This window comes from Haliotis rufescens, unplaced genomic scaffold, assembly GCF_023055435.1.
Source record: "Haliotis rufescens isolate VD_foot unplaced genomic scaffold, xgHalRufe1.0.p SCAF_17, whole genome shotgun sequence".
Taxonomy (NCBI): Eukaryota; Metazoa; Mollusca; class Gastropoda; order Lepetellida; family Haliotidae; genus Haliotis; species Haliotis rufescens.
The window spans coordinates 9,144,021-9,163,699 of NW_025963857.1; the positions used below are offsets into that span (position 1 = coordinate 9,144,021).

The following is a 19,679-nucleotide window of genomic DNA, read 5'->3' on the forward strand; positions in this document are numbered from 1 at the left end:
GACATCACGTTTGATTACCAAGTATTTTAGCTGCCACTTGTTAGCATAGTTTTCTGCAACGTTCAGGCGAATTTGAAGACCTGTTGGGTTACAGCTGATTAAGCTCGTGTTATCTGATGACAGTCCTCCTCGGCATCGTCCCCATGAGAGACATAGTCCAAAGCCGGAATTAGTTAGTTCATGGAGTAAATCCTTGAAATAAAGAGTAATTATAAAGAGCCATGATGATATGATACGACCCTGACCTACCGATATACCGGCAGATATACACAAAGAAAAGAGTTAAGCACACCCTAATCTATTTCATTATTGTTTGGTCCCAATATTTGTAACAGTCATGAAAGATATTATTACGGGAAGAAGTATGTTTTCTCGAGATGATGTAATGACTCATGCGTGACGAAAGCGCATGAGCCAGGCATGGTTTGCCCGTGCAGCATGCTACCCTCGAGTATTTCTAAAAGCAGTATATCCAAACGTTATAATTGCTTTCTTAAACAGCTTTTCCATGACATTTTGTAACCATGACACGAAGGCGAATATCAAACGCCACAAGATGGCAAATAATCGGCATGCATAACGCCGGAATGTCTTGTAATGCCATAGGTCGGAATATGGGGTATCACCACGCTGTCGTAAGCCGTTTAGTCCAGAAACATGCTCAGACCGGTGATGTACAGGACCGTCCCAGATCCGAAAGATCTCCTGTGACGAAACGTCGCTAAGACAGGGATCTCTTCGTCTCATACGCTGAGAACCCTTTTTAACAAGTTCTCGTTTGAAACAGCTGTTGTTGCCCAATCGTCGTTTCAGCACCAGAACCGTCAGGAACCGACTGAAAGCAGCAGGACTGAGGGCAAGATGGGTCACAAGGCGTCCCTTGTTGAGAGATCACCACAAAGCTGCTCGTTTGGCATGGTGTATTGCGCGACAGAACTGAAATCTGAGACGGATCCATTGGTCAGACGAAAGTAGCTTTCTGCTCCACGTCACTGATGGAAGAACGAGCATTTGGAGGCACCGGAACACGGCCTACACCCCCAGGAACATTAAACCGACTGTTGCCTCCTGCAGGGGCTCGGTAATGGTTTGGGGGTGTCGTAATTCCCATGATTGCAGGTTGGATTTGGTCACCATAAGGGGCAACTTAACAGGGGCTCAGTACATCCGGGACGTTTTGAGGCGAGTCGTCGTTCCTCATTTTGACAACCACTCTCTTGCTACTCGAACTCAGTACATGGGTGACAATGCCAGTCCTCATCGTTCGCATGCAGTCGTGGATTACATAAGGGCCAATGCAATAACGACTATACCCTAGCCAGCAATGAGCCCAGATTTTTACCCACTTGAACATGTTTGGGATATTCTGGGGCGGCGCATATAGGCACGAGATCCTACTGTGCAAGATTTACGCCAATTGGAAGCAGCACTGCATCAGGAGTGGTTGTTGTTGACCCATCAACAGATCCAACTGGAGGCATGATACGTAGGGTGGAATGCGTCATCCGGGCACGTGGCGGTTATACCTGCTACTGATCTGTTTCACGTGTCATGTCAAGTAGAGACTTTAGGAACCTTTTCACATGAAACATCAAACGTAACTCGTTTACTTAATCCTGCAGCTCCATACTTTTTTTAGGTATTGTCTAATGTCAAAAACAGTACCTGTGTTACCATGATGTTTTTGTCAGTAAATTTCAATCACAACTCACTAATATGTTCTTTGTTTGTTGTAAAATGTTCTATCCGATGACATTGGTATCGCCCAGCTCGTGTGGTCAGTCATCCCATGCCATGATTTTTGCCATTCGTTATGGTTCAGAAATAAGTGTGTGCTTAACTTTTTTCTTTGTGTATAGTTCCACATTTTCTAAGGTAGATCATACTTTGGCAGTATTATTAAAAAATGCATGTCATTTTACTAGAACCAGAGAGAGTGGCTATTACGAGTTATGTCCCTCCTATTGACCAATCAGATTTCATCTCTCATATCACTTGCATTTGCTTCAAACAAAATGGCGGCGACCAGTGAAGAAGATCTGATCGATAATCATGATCTATACTATAATAAAACATGTCTTAATTCGTTAAGTGCATCAACTCACAAAAGCACCTGAATTAAAATCATGAAGAGAGAGATTAGAGGGTGCAATGGTCTGGAGAGAGATCTGTGAAGACTTGAAGATGGGACTGGTTATCATTCAACAAAACATTACTGCACAGAGGCATCGGGATGAAGTTTGGCGACCCGTTGTCCTGCCATTTATCCAACAACAGCCACGCGGAATAATCTTCCGGTATGACGACTTTCCCCCGCACGTTCTCCTGACATAAACCCCATTAAACATTCGTGGGATCATCTTGACAGGCAAGGCGACCCGTACCACCAGTCAACCGTCAAGACCTGGAGCGATGTTTTATCGAGACATAGCAACGGAATAACACTAACGTCACCAGGCGTTTTGACGTGATCGGTCCGGAGACGTGTTTGTGCACGAGGTGGACATACTCAATATGAAACCAGTGACTTATGACTATGCAATGACTTACATGTGTGTTCCTACTCATGTGTTTTGACAATGAAAATGTTAATAATCTCATTTTGACCCCATGTATCTTTGTGTCATTGTTACTTGTAAAGTTTCATCTTTCATGGAGTTCACATGATCCTAATACGCCACTCTTATGAAATATATACTTTGTTTTACCTTCCAACATAAATTCGCTTTGCTTCAATCGTCTCTCAAAGAGTTGGTGGACTTTTTTGGACGTCAGTTTATGTTCAATCAAAATATTATTATGTTCAGCACATGAACAAAAAACCTATTATAAAACGGCAGGTACATATTGCAGTTTGCATTGGATCTAGAGATATGAGGCATGCCTTGTAATCATGTTTGGGTTTCAACAGGTTTTACTTCTTTTTAAACTGTGTACACATTCATCAATATTAGTTTGTAAAATCGTGCACGTGGCACTTCTCTTCAAGTCGCTTCATGGCGCTCCTTGTCAATATTAATGTTGTAATGTATCGTGGGTCGGTGGGCCGATACATGAATAAAATCTCTGCTGAAGTTCTTCAGGGCAGACAAGACATTTAAGTAGATATATACCTTTCTCTGATATACCTGTAGATATACTTGTCAACCATACTCTGTGTATCACTTGCTCGATAACGGTTTTGGCACCTACACCGAAACGTCGCTCTGAATTGTAATAAAGAAGTTGTTCATCCATAAATCCTATCCTTAGTTAGTACCCCAACTTCTAAATGCCTGTCAAAGAAGTAATTATTTACAGTTAATTATAACTGTGTGAAGAAGGTGCTAAGTAAATTGATAGATCGCTGGGCCTGGCAGTCGATTCTTGACACGACGTCGTTCATTCGTTTCCGTCAATAGAATGGATCGCTGTATGGCTGAAATACTGCTTGTGCCATTTAACTCACTCACTCATTCACCAGAATGCGATTATATACTACCATTAAAGTTTCCGTACTATTATAAATGTTAATGGATGTATTGGATCATAAGTTGAAGTTATGCTATTTCATGTGAGTCCCGCTTAAAAAACTATGACGTAACTATATTGTTACAATTGTAGATTAACGAATTAACAGCTTACTGACGCACTTTCTGTAATGCAAATGTTATGTTCATTCATTAATGTTAAGCACGTGCATTATGAATGTACTGGCTACAACGATCAAACCGTACAAATCATACGTACAGTGCAAACATCCGGTGCAATTAAAATGCAGCAAGGATATAGAAGCACGAAGTCAAATATTCTCGTGTATTACGAATGTTTGTGTTGTGCATCATGTTTGTGTTGTATATACTTTCATTTATTTATTGTTCATTTATTTCAGCTTTCAGGTTTTTCTGGCTCGTACATTATTTGTAATGATTTTTCAGTTACTTGTGCATTATCCTTGACAGGAACGAGGACGAGTTTGTGTCATTCCTTGAATAAAATCTCGTAAAATGTACGGCAATCATGGTCATGTGCTTATGGACATCAAAATCGTTGTCCTGTCAGAGGCTTTCCGATCAGTTGAAATGCCGTATAGCCTGTGAATGTCGCACATAAATTACGTCTGGACTCTTTTGATATGGTGTGACAAAGAAACATAAACCATTCATAAAACATAAACCATTAACAACATCAGAAAGGAGGTAGTGCCTGCATATTATTTCATAAACCATGAATATAAAAAAAAACATTAAACAGCATCGGAAGGAGATCATACCTGCATATTATTTTTAAAACCATTCATAAAAAACAAACCATTAAACAACGTCGGAAGGAGATAGTACCTGCATATTATTTCAAAACCATTCATAAAAAATTAAACAACATCCAAAACCATTCATAAAAAAAAAAAAACCCAATACGTTTCACTTGAGAAAATTCGTGGAAGGTTTTCAGAATTCTATTCTATGGGATTACTAAGGGGGACACAAAATACGATACAACGTGATCTTCAGTAATATTAATATTGACAAGACGCGCCATAGAGCGAATTAAATGAAAACAAATACCTTGATATAATAATGAATGAGTACACAGGTCAAAAAGAGGCAGTAATTATTGAAACCCATACATAATTAAATGATATGCTGCACACACAACTGCTACACTCTAACGGCTTGAAATATCAACATGTCCAAATATGTTACATTGTTTGTTAAGAAACTGAAAATAACGTTTCTGTTGAATTTTCATGCGTTTTTTTAACACGACGGAAAATGGTATAGTAATGTATGGTGCAGGTCAACCATTTTCACACACTACACAAATGCGAATATAAGGTAATACCTTGGAAATATGTCCTGATACATTAATACCAACACTATTTCTTCTAAAAGTATTACCCCTATAGTTACAATGTTAAACATAATTATAAACTGCCGGGCATAGAAAGTATATGTTAATGTTTGATGGTGGATAAAAGGAAAAATACAAGAAATGGTTATTCGATGGTGATGTATTTGATACGGTTATCATAGATGTGGATTTAACCTTACGTTTAATAAGTTTCGGCGGCTGTTTTCAGCCATGTAAAGTTTTGATAACGTTTGTAGTTTTTTGGTTAATTTTAATTTTCAAGTGTAAATTCTTTACACGGTAGTTTATACGCCCTTCACATGTTGAAACTTGAGGATATAAAGTTAAACACATATGGCCATATTAAATGTTTGTAAATTGTCAGCTGAAACATTACACGGTAATAAACAAAACTTAATTTATATCCATGTCATCCCGAATAGCGTTGAAGTGTCATCATGGTGATCTTGTCCGCATGAGAATGCTCTGTGGGTAGCTTTCAGAGTTCTGAAGGTATATCTCCCTGTCTTCCACTCGCGATGGTCCCCACTCAGGTGAAGGTCTGGTTGCAAGACTCAAGCGCTGCAAAAGAAATGTTTCGCAGAAAAATTGATTAGTTCTGGACCATTGTTTGTATTAATGCGAGTCTAACATGTGCTTGGGTTGGTGTCCTAAATCGGCTTCTTCAAAGTACGACATCACTTCTGTAAGCCGATTTAATATAAGTATGTTCACACTTCAAAGTCAGGTTTAATCGCGTTAATGTCATAACACATTCTAGGTTAGGGGTCGGTACTTGCGCTGATTTGGCGACGCTTTAATTTCATGATTTACAGAATATCACAGACGAAAGGATTCAAGTACAATGGATGAAAACGTACCTCGAAAAAGCTCCCCTTCCCCATGACAACTTGGTACACAAAGGTGATAGGTATGGGCAAAGACATCACCACTGCAACCATGATGCCTATCACCTTTGCATATTCAGGGTAGATGTACTCGCCGTAGCTTGGTGGATCATACAGAAACAGGGAGCATATCAGGGAAGCCTGAAAGTAAATGAAGCTACTCTGTACGTAAGGGAGAGAATTTATGGATGTTAATTTCTTTATTATGAGGAACACAACGTTTTGGAGTATATACTTACTCCTTCATCGAGTGAATAGCGAGACAAAACCCTTTCCATATCCAATAGAAATATCTGCATAAAGCAGAGTCGATTCTGAGTATATCATAAGCATGTGTTAATGAATCACTATCAAATAGTAGTGCTATCAGGTGTTCGCGAAAAGGTGAACGTATCCGGCTCCACCGATGGCACACGTTACAAACACATGCAAAGGCAAGTCAATTGTTCACTGGAATAAACACGGGAACATATGTTAAAAGTCAAAATAGGGAATTGCATTGGACATAATCTTTTGTCACTGATGCGTCAAATTTGGATAATATCCTCCCCATGTCTGCCATAAACATTTTTGAAAGCATTACAGAGGCCTTGCATGCTGTAACCTTGATCAAACAACTTCTGAGCAAGAGTTGTATGAAGTTCTTTGAAATCTTGTAGAAAGAGCATGTGAAATGTAGACACCAAAGGCTGGAGCTGCTGGAATATTGCTTGACATGAAGGGAAAGTTGACTATTGGAAAGTTGAAGTCATCCCTCTTGTCATACAGTCTTAATGCATAGATCTAAATATGAAACAGAAGAGGCGGTCTCACTGGTCTCCATTTTATTCTCGTTCAGGTGGGTGAATCAGTGGAAGGGAATTGGCAATATGATTATTATTGAAAGATGTCAGATCATCGATATACCTGAAGCTTAAGTTAAACTTCTTTGCCGAATTACCTTCTTTTGACTTTGCCCATCCGGACAGAAACTCTGATTCATATGCATGACGTGAGGTGAGGTGAGGTGAGGTGAGGTGAAATTGGGTTTAACGTCGCGTCCAAGATTATTGCACTTATATAGCGACGTGCATGTACATGTATGTGTTTGTGTGGCTGTTTGTTCTAGTCCGGACCGATGCCGATTTATATAGTGCTAGCTTACTGAGATACCATGCCGCAGTTTAACATGACTACCCCACTCAGACACAGTATACTGATTCCGATCCGACCAGTCCTTGTTTTAGCCCCTTAATGCCGAGCGCCAGACAGGGTAACAGCAAGTACCATCTTTTAACGTCTCTTGGTATGACGCGGCCGGGGATCGAACCCCGGACCTCCCGCTCTCCGGGCGGACGCTCTACCACTACTTCTTACCTAAATGTCTTACCCCAAAATTTTACGTAGATGTTATCAATGGGGACTCCGGCATTTCACATATTGTTTTCTCAGTAAACTTCAGACGGCATTTGCTTTCATTTTTCACAAATTGTCCCGAACCTCTGAATATAGATACATAACCGTATCTATGTTCACCACGTTTTGTTAACAAAAGCCCTATGGATCAAGGAATGAAGTTTTTCCTTAAGTTTGTCATATGGGACAGCGATGCACAAAGTTGAAAAGAAAACAAATGTTTTGACAAAATTGAACTTGGTCCTTGTTTGAGATTGCAAAAAGTCAAGCAAATCCTTTTGTTTTTCAGAATCCACATGATATTAATCCAGTTGTCTCAAATACTTTCTGTGAATATATAGAAAGTCCCTCCTTGATTTTATTAAGGATTATGGTTAATCTTCGAGACAGGGATTTGGTGGTACATTTGCTGGATCCAGCAATTTATCTCTCTTTGCACGTATGTTAATGGAGCTTTGGAACAAATGCTATGTGGCAGAGAACATGGAAGATGGAAGCCAAGAGATAATTGGCGCTGCTAGGTGATTAGCCATGGACAAATGGAAGCCAAAGCGTAACTGTAAATGAGCGCTGATAGTTGACAGCGATGGACAACATTTTGTACAAGTAATTGCGTATGGTTTTGTTTGTTCTTTCACAAGGAGAACTAAGATTGCGCGAGATTGGCGTTTTGACTTGGCATCGCATTTTGCACAGTATCGCTAGTTTGATCACTCGTTTCGCCCAATCAACAGACATTCATTCACTCGAACAACGGATAACATATTACATCAATTCTTGATCTTGTAAACCCTTTGGTGCGTACTTACAAAGAGAATGAAAGGCGTTAAATAGGATGACAGGATTTTGAGCAACACTGGAAATCGCCTTCCTGTCATCATCTCAATATCATTGCTGAGTCTCTTTGAACCTACAACACATAAAAGCGACGTTAACACTGTGCGACTGTAGGTCTAGGTGTTACACCGATAAAGCAGCATTGATTGTTTTGTCACTATAAGTTACCCGGGTGGCGTTAACACCGATGGTGAGGCAGCTTGATGTTGGGGAAAACCAGGAGATGATGCAGGTCCTGGGCCTTTACAACTAGCGTAAAACCTACGACTGCTAGTACGGTGTTGATTACTCAATAATAATCGAATCTGTTTTGAACCCGTCATCAGAAGATTCAGAAATGCCCAACTATCATCAAGTATCTACTTCACAAGTAACCTGTAACTCTACCTCTACACAATCTGACAATTGTGTGGATATACTATCAAATTGTGCAGATTGGTGTAAAATCCAACATTGTGATGACACCAGGTGTTAGCGAACAGGATACACATGCTCAGCTTCACCCATAGCTCAATCAATTTGCATACAAAATACATACATAGTATTAATGACATTTGCCATCTTGTGCCACATGGTTTTACCGTATATCCAGTTGATGACGACACACTCGAGACAGCCAATGAGCAGTGTGCTGAAAGAGGAGGCGTACCACTCTATCAGTTGGAAGAGGTAAATTCCACCCTGCACAGAAGATAACATCAGGTTTCGCAGCCTTCGTTCCAGAATAACCAGGTGAGGTGAAATTGGGTTTAACGTCGCGTCCAAGATTATTGCACTTATATAGCGACGTGCATGCACGTGTATGTGTGTGTGTGGCTGCTTGTACTAGTCCGGACTGATGCCGATTTATAGTGCTAGCTCACTGAGATACCATGCCGCAGTTTAACATGAATACCCAACTCAGACACAGTATACTGACTCCGAGCCGACCAGTCCTTGTTTTAGCCCCTTAATGCCGAGCGCCAGACAGGGTAACAACAAGTACAATCTTTTAACGTCTTTTTGTATGACGCGGCCCAGGATCGAACCCTGGACCTTCCGCTCTCCGGGCGGACGCTCTACCACAAGACCACGGAGGCGGTCCCAGAATAACCAGAGATTGTTCTCTTTAGTATCATAATAATGTATCATGCTTTGATTTTCTTGTGTTCTGTGTTAACGCAGAAATTGCCACCACGATAGGTGTTCAATACCGGTCAAATAGCCATTTGTCCTTAAAGTGATTTCCCACCTGAGCTACAAATAAAGGTGGTCTGTAAAACCGCCTCATCTGACTCATATTTAGATCTATAAAACAAGGTACAGAGTAACAAAATACTTTCCACAAGAATCACTATTTGATAGTGATTCATAAACACATGTTTATAAAATAGTCAGAATCATACAATGAACTCTGCTCTTAGTAGTGTTTTTATATGATGATGGGATTATGTTTTTTATTTACATGTCACAAATCCAACCTGGTTAATTTGATATCGATATATGTCCCCTGTCACATCTGCCTTGTCGTATTACTCATACTCAGAGCCATCATATGACATCAACATTTAATGACAAACAATAAATATCCAATGTAGTTTTCATGACAGTGTCGAAGGATAAGGTATGATATGGTCCCGTTTTAGTATACTAAATCTGCTTACTTTTAGAAATGAGCAAAGCTTTCAAAATTCGTTATAGACCTTCATGTTTACGCTTTCCATGTTTTGAACAAAAAACAAGACAAATTTTGAGGCTGGTTAATGGTTTTAGGGAAGCTATTTACTTAATACTTTAACATGACCAAGTTGTGTTTCGTAGGGTGTAGGCAAATGCAGTGGCAACTTAGTCCTACCGTTATACCTGGCTCCTTTGTCATTCATCTTAACATAGTAATCATACTTGCAACGCCGTAGACATATAAATAACGTAGTTATCAGTCATAATAACATGTGCGATAATCATTATGATAATGTCTTAGGTTTCTGTGTCACGTGTTGCTCTGTGCAATGAATAAACACCTCAACCAAGTCTCAGACTACCTTACACCCGAAATCGTTAACGTTATTACAGGAATAATGTTTTGTAGGGAAGGTCAAATTTGTTCTCAGATCAGATCTCAATCAAATAAACAGGTTTTGCTAAGAGATATACGTACCTCGGTTACAAAGGGAATGGACACAACGAAGCCAACTAGACACACCCCAGCAGTGACACACATTCTCCGTTGTTGAAGGTACTTTGGACACGCCTCAGTGATTCCAGCTATGGTTGTTTCCGTAAGACCAAACTGCGAAAATACGAAGTGGTAATGAGTATATGGTGGTGATGATGTATATCAAGTTGTTAAGTGATTGACGTGAAGCTCCTGGTGTCCATTTGCCGTGATATTGATGGAATGTTGCTGAAGTTAATGCAAAACCATAAGCCTCAGACTCTGGTCTCTATTAATCAAATAATGAATTGGAGCAATGTGTGAAACTCGAGATATATTGTTGATTCTGTGGTGTAATCTGAACACTGGAACCTGTTCTGTCCTGAGTTGTTGGTTAACCTACAACTACACTGCACATAGGCTACGGGGTAGAACACTGGAACCTGTTCTGTACTAAGTTATTGGTTAACCTATCAACTACGTATACACTGCACATAGGCTACGGATTGGGGGAACAGTGGAACCTTTTGGACTGAGTTGTTGGTTAACCTATCAACTACACTGAACACAGGCTACGGATGGGGGATCACCAAACACAATTGGACACCTTGATTGCCTTATTGTTAGTGTTACCATAGCCAGCTCCGTGTTAACACCCAGTACAATCACGACACCTTAATTATACTTAATTGGCTTCTCCCCTGTTTGGCTTCGTCATTCAATTTTCATCTTTGTACATTAATTCCACCTTGTGTAAACATATGCTCTTACTCAGTAATCTACGGACGAAGGGGCAAGAAGTAGCTCTAAAACGTCGTTCTGAACCAGCCAATCCCATTCTTATCCGTAACGTCTCAGGCGGTCGCCAACCTGGTCAACGAGCCTGACCATCCGAACCATTTCAATTGCTCTTTACGAAATGCATAGATACTGGCATAAAGTTCATTGTTTGTTGCTTAACGCGGCACACAGCAATATTCTAGCTAAATGACAGCGGTCTGAAAACAATCAAGTGATTGATATTATGAGCAACGATCCATGCCATACGATGACACACAATTGACCAAGTCACCGAGCCTGACCTTCCGGTCCTATGAGTACATCAAGAATAGGTGACTGAAGACCGACTCTAACCCTGATTTTCACGGGGCTGACACCAAGAGCTCTCACTTTAATGACGGGGTTACCTTACCGTCCTTAAACGAAAGAACCAAAGTGATTATGTATGAATGGTCTTCGTGCCCATCGCCATGTCTGGAATATTGCTAAGTGTGACGGAAAACCACAGTCACTCTTTAGACATTCATCGCAGTAGATCATGTTACAAAATACTCACTCACTACTGTTCACTCACATGGCACCTGCGTTTTGCGAACACTTTACATATTCACAAAATTTATATTTTAGTTGGTAGTGCAGTTTCCTTCCAGCATTACAACGCCCTTGAACAGCAGGTTAACGTGTCATGAAAGAGTCATCCGATAATATCACAACGTTATTAATATTGTATACCATAGAATCTATTCCCATCATAAAGAGCATGATAAAGAAGAGGACTGCCCACAGCTGAGACACGGGAAGCTGTGCGATGGCCTCTGGGTAGATGATGAATCCGAGACCAGAACCTGTGACAGATACATGTATGTCTATAAGTTGTATGCTGTCGTGAGTGTGAGTGAGTGAGTTTTGTTTTACGCTTATTTTAGCAATGTCCCAGCAAAATCGTGGTGGGAAAGCCAGAAATGGGCTTCACACATTCTTAAGTGAGAAATCGATCGTGGGCTACCTGCATAACGAGCGAAAGCTTGAACCACCACCCCAGCACCGCATCTTTAGTGTGAAAAGTCTGTTTTAACGCCGCTTTGAACAGTATTTCAGTTATACGACGAGTCAGCTTGGTGTTGAGGAAAGATCGGGATGACGAAGTTCCTGGATTTTAACCACTTCGCGGAAACTTTAGGAAAAGGTATGGTGTTGCCAAACCAGGAATTATGAGGGCGAATTTCGAAATGTCGGCTCCTAAGACCAGTTGACCCCAAGTACCTGGTCATTGTCCCGTGAGAATTATATACCAAATCATTAGGATATAATACCCATACACACAAATGGACTGTAATTGCTAAATAGAAATTATTACAAACATGATATTTGTGAAATATCTCCCACAGTTATCGTTTTGGGTTGTATATTTATGGATACAATCCACCGACGTCTTTTTCATCATATTTGTTAATATATATTTCCATGGCCATTTTCTTTGTTGCTTCTATGTGGTGTCAGGCAACACATACTTCATTTTCATGCAAATTGTGCGAGTGGCGGGTGCTTCGGTTACGACAGGACGTGCTTATCCTTTTCGCTAACAACTAGTGTCATGGTTGATTTTCAGAGATCCATTCATATAATATGCGCCACAATTTTGCCTTTTACGCAAAGTAGAATGTGTTTTTTTTCCGATAATCGAGATTGACTTTTTCTGGAGTTGACGTTTCCTATTTCTACATTAGATTTGAATAATGTTTAGATCATGCCACACTGTGGTTTCCAGGTTAGCGTGTTGGTACTTCTCCAAACATAACCTATATCAGGCTTCCCATCATAATAGATATAACAACCGACTGGAACTTCTACAGCTGTCTCCTCAATGCTTAAAGTGCAATTCCCTCGAACATAATTGGGTGTAACTTTCAAAGGTACGTCATTAATTCAATGTTGCGAGTGGGTGTCAGCTGTCACCTAAGCTGTTATTTCTTTCACAGCTCCTGCACATCTCTGTGACAGGTGGTACATATGTATCAGTGAGTATATGAAGGGAACAGAGATATTTACCCGAGGATACAACTTCTGATATCGGTATCTGCGCCTGGTGTGCCATGAATCCCAGAGTGGAGAAGACCACCAGACCACAGAATACACTACTTGCTTGACCAATGACGGTAACTAACACAACGTCACTGAAATACAAGGCGTCCAACTATTAACATCTGACGAAATATGAAATACTTTTAGGTTGCGAATAGTTTCAACAAGTCGAGAATTATATTATTAAGGCAATGGTTGGTTTAAGAACAAACATCGTTGCACAACGATTTAGCATTTGCCACATGATTTTCTACATGGTACATCATTATTTTAAACATTCCTTACAACATTCAAAACCTCAGTATAGCTTCTAAATGTTTTTCTTATGGCCGACATGTGGTGGACACAAATGATGTCTGGTGTGTTTTCCCGTTTTGACTTTTGCCATCGTTTCCCGTATGTTTTCGGGTGGGTGATTGACTTGCCCGTCCATGTGTTTGTGACGGCGCCACCGGTGGAACAGGATACGCTCATCATTTCGCAAACACCTAGTATCAAACTTTTTGATAGTGATTCATAAACACATCCTTATAATATATTCGAAGCCGCACGGGAGTCGTTTTGTCGCTTTTATTTACTGGTCTCCATCACGGCATCTGCAGCCCCTCCATATGGGATCTTTCGTAATATTTCACCCATGCTTAGATTCATAATGAATTCGGACTTATTTACATCAGTTGGAATATCAATCACTCCTCTTCTATTTTCACACGCCAGAATCTCTTTCACAAACATGAATAGGAGGTAAGAGGCCGGAGTACTTTCAAGAATGTACAATGCGTGGAAATGAATTGTTATTACTTGAACTTTCATCATCGTCATCATTATTAAAGACCACGCTGTTTGTAACTACGTTCAGAAGTTAAATATGACTATTTACTTCAATGGTCTGTTGTAGAAGTTGTTGTAGCTGCTCATGGTGATGAGTCCGCCGTACGTAACGCTCGTTGAAATAAAACCTTGGAGCAGCGCTTCCAACCACACCTATGCAAAGAAGGTCGTTAATGTTGTCTTTTAAGAACTGTGAGAGATGGCATAATAATGGTATTTGTATTTTAAAATAAATTATTCATCGTATAGCAAAGAGAAGCATGTAGATATATTAGGTTATTAATGCTGTTTTGTAAGAGCTGTGAGACGTGTTGTAATAATAATATTTAAATATATAAAATCATTTGAAGATTTACAGCAAAGAGCTATAGATATATGTCTCTCTCTTTGCTCTGTCTCCCCGTCAGATTATATAACTTATATAAACCCCCTCTCATTGCAACAGCTGGTTTGACGGCCGTATCACCGCGGAAGCTAATATTCATAGAATATCACTTTTACTGTCATTGTCGGTAGGCATATCAAAATAATTATATCTACAATTACAGGTTACACAATGCACAGATGCGGTTACTACAATATTTCAAAGGATGGCAATACATTTCTCGCAGAAAACACGATAGAAATCTACAAAGGGAATGTATTTACGTTTTGGAGACAACAGAGAGCTTGGAATTTTGGCGCTTTTCTATATACGACTGTAACGTCATATCTTTAGCGTCACAATGAGCGATATAACGTCATAATGGCGACGTGCGATGTAGAGCGAAAGCCTTGCAAAGCTTGCTTTGTTTTCTCTAGGAATGCCCACTTCATGTTAGGTAACCAAGTTGCCGTGCTTATATGCTTCCAATGCCTTTCATATGTTCGAGTGAAGTATTACGGTGTAAACAAACTCCTTGAGTATATATTGAACATATTTTGTTCGGTTTGTTTGTTTTGGACTCATGCAGCTTCACTCAGTATATTTGCTAACACCAAAGAGTTCGCGTTTTATTTAGTCATGGTAGAATGCAGATAAACATACTGGCAATAAGGCAATGGGCAACGGCTACAAAGTATCGGTGTTCAGAGGAACATTGCAGGGGATGACACAAGGGAGCACCAAGACAGAGAAGTATTGCGAAATCCGACCAAAGCAAAGATGGGTTGCTTAAACAGACATTCTTTTGGCACGTGTTTCATGTAGTCTAACCTGAACAGAAGCTAGTCGTGAGAAGTCTGGACGTAAGAAGTACAGTATTCCCTCCCCTGCTCCCGGCATCATGCACGACCTTATGAGCAGCACCGTCAGCAGGACATACGGCACCAATGCAGTCACATATACCACCTGCAAATACCAACCTGTAGTATCAAGTGAGGACAACATTCAACCAAGAATTGTTACAATAAGACACCACTAAAACAGTGTTACAGCAAGTGAATGAGTGTGTGAATGTTGCTCAATGCATCAGCCAGGAATGTTCCAACTATATAAAATTCATTATAAATCATTGTAAATAATCGAGACTGGACCAGTGATTAAAAAGCATGAGCACAGATCCACGCCATCGGGGCACGGTTAGACGTAATGCGTCAAAGAACCTGACCACTCGAATCATTTTAGCCGACGTAACAAGAATCATAGTTCGTTGGTTGGTTTGTTGTTTTACGCCGCACTCAGCAATATTCCAGCTATATGGCGGCGCTCTGTAAATAATCGAGTATGGACCAGACAAGCCAGTGATTGATATCATGAGCATAGATGACACGCTTCAACCAAGTCAGCTAGCCTGACCACCAGATCCCGTTCGCCTTTTACGGCAAGCATGGGTTGCTGAAGACCTATTCAACCCCGGATCTTCATGACAAGAAGCATAGGTAAGCGTAGACCACTATTTATTTGGGAGAAGGTGGTGTAATCTGTTCTCAAATATGATGGTACACATTATTTTGCCTTTTAACCCATATAGTAAAATGTTCAGAGGACATGCAGGATGTTTCGAAAAAAATATGTGTTGTAAATCTAAATGGGTCCCCAAAACACTTGACTTCTCCTTCCAGAGAACAATATTGTATATCTTAAAAATCCTAAACATCCCTTAAAATTATATCATGGTTGACACCATATGGGGTCAATTCTATCCAGGATTCCCCATGGGGCCTACATGAAGAGATGATATAATGGAATCAGCGTGGTGGTTGCTTTACGAATGGCGCTTCTCACCTTTCCTACAGACCTGATGCCTTTCGTGACACAGAGGAACACTACAACCCAGGAAGCAAGGTTACAGAGAAGGAGATGAACCTGGACTGATCCGAAGTTGTTGATTCCACTTGACACCCTCAGTGTTCCATATCTGCCACAGTAAATGGACCTCACAATAAGCAACGGTTTCATATGTTTGGCTTATTCACAGTGTGTCAATGAGTGTTAGTGACGTTGTTGGATAGATAATACAAAACGTCAACGCTAGAGAATAACCGCACACAGGTTCCATTGGAAGTAAAAGACAAAATAGCAGTGAAAATAATATGAACGGATCACTGATAATCAGTGACGACACCGGGTGTTCGCGGAAAGGTTAAGCATGTCCTTACTCATTTATTCTACATTTATTCCAGTTGCTTAACTATAAATAGTAGTCTGGAAGTAGACTATGCATGCTACAATCATTCGCTTACTGCCAAAATTCTTCTGATGCTGTCAATGTTACATTCGACTTTCTCCATGCTGAGTAGACAAGGCGGTCATCTACTACATTTGAGTTAGCGTGGGTCTCGCTGATGGATGAAACGTTCCCAAGCCTATTGACGCACAAGGGAGTGTTCCACCAGTTGTCGCACGTTGTCCATGGCAACACGGACCAGAAGGACGTGTAGATGTAATAGATGGACCAGGTAATTATGACATTGTACAGCACACTTCCGAACGAACAGGCGAATACCTGAGAGATACCGATACCTGAAACAAAACGTGTTTATTGCAGTCTGCATGATAATATTATTTCATTGGCTGACATATACACACTTTACGATACGTCTAATTACCCAATGTTCATCCTCGATTACCCAGGGTACTATATCACCATTCTATAATCATAAATACCCTGGACTATTCGCTTTCACAGCTTCGGTTTGAGCCCGAATCGAAAGGTTTGAGAGTACGTCATCCAATCAAACTCGTCCCATCAGCGAGTGCAACTCTGTGCTAGGATAGTCATAGGACAGATTGAGATGGTGACGTCAGACTATTTATCATAACAGAATGATCACGCTTATATTAATACCACTTAATATTCGAAGTTTCAGGAGTTGTTTCAGTATAAATTCACAGTAACGAAATATAAACGCCCGAATGACAGCATACAGTAACACTGCCTTGTCTTGATTCCGTTGAGAGTAGGGGCGGTCGGGTAGCTTTGTGGTTAAAGCGTTCGCTCGTCACGCCAAAGACCCGGGTTCTATTCCAGACATGGGTACAATGTGTGAAGCCCATTTCCGGTGTCCCCCGCCGTGACATTGCTGGAATATTGCTAAAAGCGGCGTAAAACCATACTCACTCACTCACTCCGGTGAGAGTAGGTTACCATAACCCCGTTGTCGCAAGCGCTGATTTAAATGAGGATGGGTTGGTCGGATTCTGTGACTTGGTTGATCTCACAATGAAGTACCTGGTAACCTGGGTGGAGGAAGTCACTCTCCGTACTAAGGTACATCTGCATGTGTTTTTATTGTTTAGTTTGAACAAAAGTAACGTAACCAGGTAATTATGACATTGTACAGCACACTTCCGAATGAAAATGCTGATACCCGAGAAATTCCGATACCTTGGACAAAGCCTGTTGATCACAGGCTAAATGATAATATAATTTCATTGTCTAATATTTACACACTTTACATTAATGGTGCGTATATGTTTTAAATAGTAATACAAATGCAAACTGCGCAGGTGTATAGTAACGCTCCAAAGTCCGATAAGGATTTAGGTTACATGATATGTGACGATGCAACGATGGAACATCTAACCTTTAAACAGAGGACAGAGAACCCATACGTGTGCTGCACTCCTGCTTGAGAACTGGCTGATGGTGATCTCCAGGAAAAACAGCGGGACAGAGCACGTGATGATTCCAATAAAGTAAGGAATGAGAAACGCACCTGTCAACAACGACATGAGCCACAAGTAGAACAAATGACGACAAGACACAAGACACATCATTCTCATCCCATGGTCACCACCAGAGAATAACCAATCTCGATTATCTGTCGAAACAGTTTCCATTAATGTAAAATCAGTGATGACACCAGATGTTCGCGAAAAGGGTAAGCATGTCCTGCCCTACCGGTTGCACCAGCCACTCACACACTTTTCATAAAAAAGAGAAAGTTTGCTGCCTGACGCCGCACAGCATACTCCTGTCACCACTTTCTTGTAAATGCTCGATTGTACCTCAAAAGTGAAAGGTAGACATGAAAGACTGGAGCCGCTGGACTATTGCCCGACATGAAAGGAACGTTGACTATTATCAAACACATAAATGGGTTTGTATTACAGTGAAATGTTCGGAGTATTATGTCTGTGCCAACAAAATGCATCTTCCTAACACCAGCCCTTTTATAACGAGCACATTTCAAGTAGTAATTACAAGGTTCTTTGCCTCAAACGAACACCACATTTATTGATTTGAATTAATTGGATACAAATATTTTGTTCGTATTTTACATTCAGTCGTACTGTATTTTAGCGTTATCCAACACTGGTATGGTATGGTATAATTGGAAAACGTTAGCATTTCAATGGCTGAGAGGTTGTGTGTCTGTGGATGAATTACATGTTGTTAATTGTCTAAATAACTGCAAATCTTTACAACTCGCTTACTGATCGTACATCTCAAAGTTATATCATTCACAACGTATAGCTCAACATCAATGTTCACGGTATGCATAATGTCTGTAGCGTTATCTAACACTGGCATGGTATTATATTTGGAACACGATAACATTTTAATAGCTCATGGTCCCTAAGATTTATAAAGTTTCAAATTGAGCGAATACACGTTTCATATTGACCACCGCCATTCTTGTTACAAAGGTAGGGGAATCGCCACAGAGACCCAAGGCCCACAGTGAACCCAAGGAGCGACAGGATGTACTCTCTTTTTCTCGTCCATTCCTCTCTGGCTGCTACTGAACTGTTTCTATTCTCTTTGCGACAGACATCGTCCAGAAATATTTCACTCTCCGCCATGTTTAGATCCACAATGAGCACTTGTGATGGCGGTTGTTCAGATGTTCCCTGGCAGTAGACAAATAAAAGATTGGCACTGACTGGGACTGATTAAAGAACAGGCACAGCTTGTTCATTGGTTAGTATAGCTTGCTGACGTGCGCATAGTAATCTGAAACCATTTACAACATCTTGTCTACAAGTTGTACTTTTTATAATTGTTAAATTTATGTAACATCTCACCCGCATATTCAAAGTGGTCAAATAACATTTCGTTTAACGTATTCAAAATGTACTGATAATTTAATCGGTATATCATTTTGAGTAAATTATAACAGCACATTGCATCATTCTCAGAAACATTTCGGTTGTATACTTTGTTTGGTTTGCTTTTTAAGAATGGTGTCTTCCAGCGGCTTTAAGATATACTGAACTGACATTGGTTGCACTTGCTGTGTGGTAACTTCTGTATTCTTTCAAGCAATTGACTGATTAATATTATATCATCTGTGCCGAAAAGTCACATTCAAAGAATATGGAAGTTGAAATCCAATAGTTAACTCTGTACATTAGTATATTGGAACTACAGCTGAGATGACACTTACAGATATACAAAATCAACCATTGGTTTGGCTATGTATCTATTTAAAGCATGTGTGTGCATATATCATTC

At 40.3% G+C, this 19,679-nt stretch overlaps 2 long non-coding RNA genes across 2 annotated transcripts; both read right to left on the reverse strand.

The window, feature by feature from the left end:
• Positions 1-5,816: 5,816 nt before the first annotated feature.
• LOC124122778 lies at positions 5,817-8,638 on the reverse strand. Its single transcript, XR_006859221.2, has 3 exons — positions 8,552-8,638; positions 7,943-8,043; positions 5,817-5,879 (listed from the first exon to the last, which is right to left on the reverse strand). It is a non-coding gene; the product is annotated as an uncharacterized LOC124122778 (long non-coding RNA).
• A 5,141-nt stretch (positions 8,639-13,779) lies between these two features.
• On the reverse strand, positions 13,780-16,106 carry LOC125381093. The gene is made up of 3 exons (XR_007221694.1): positions 16,004-16,106; positions 14,993-15,127; positions 13,780-13,950 (listed from the first exon to the last, which is right to left on the reverse strand). It is a non-coding gene; the product is annotated as an uncharacterized LOC125381093 (long non-coding RNA).
• Positions 16,107-19,679: the final 3,573 nt, after the last annotated feature.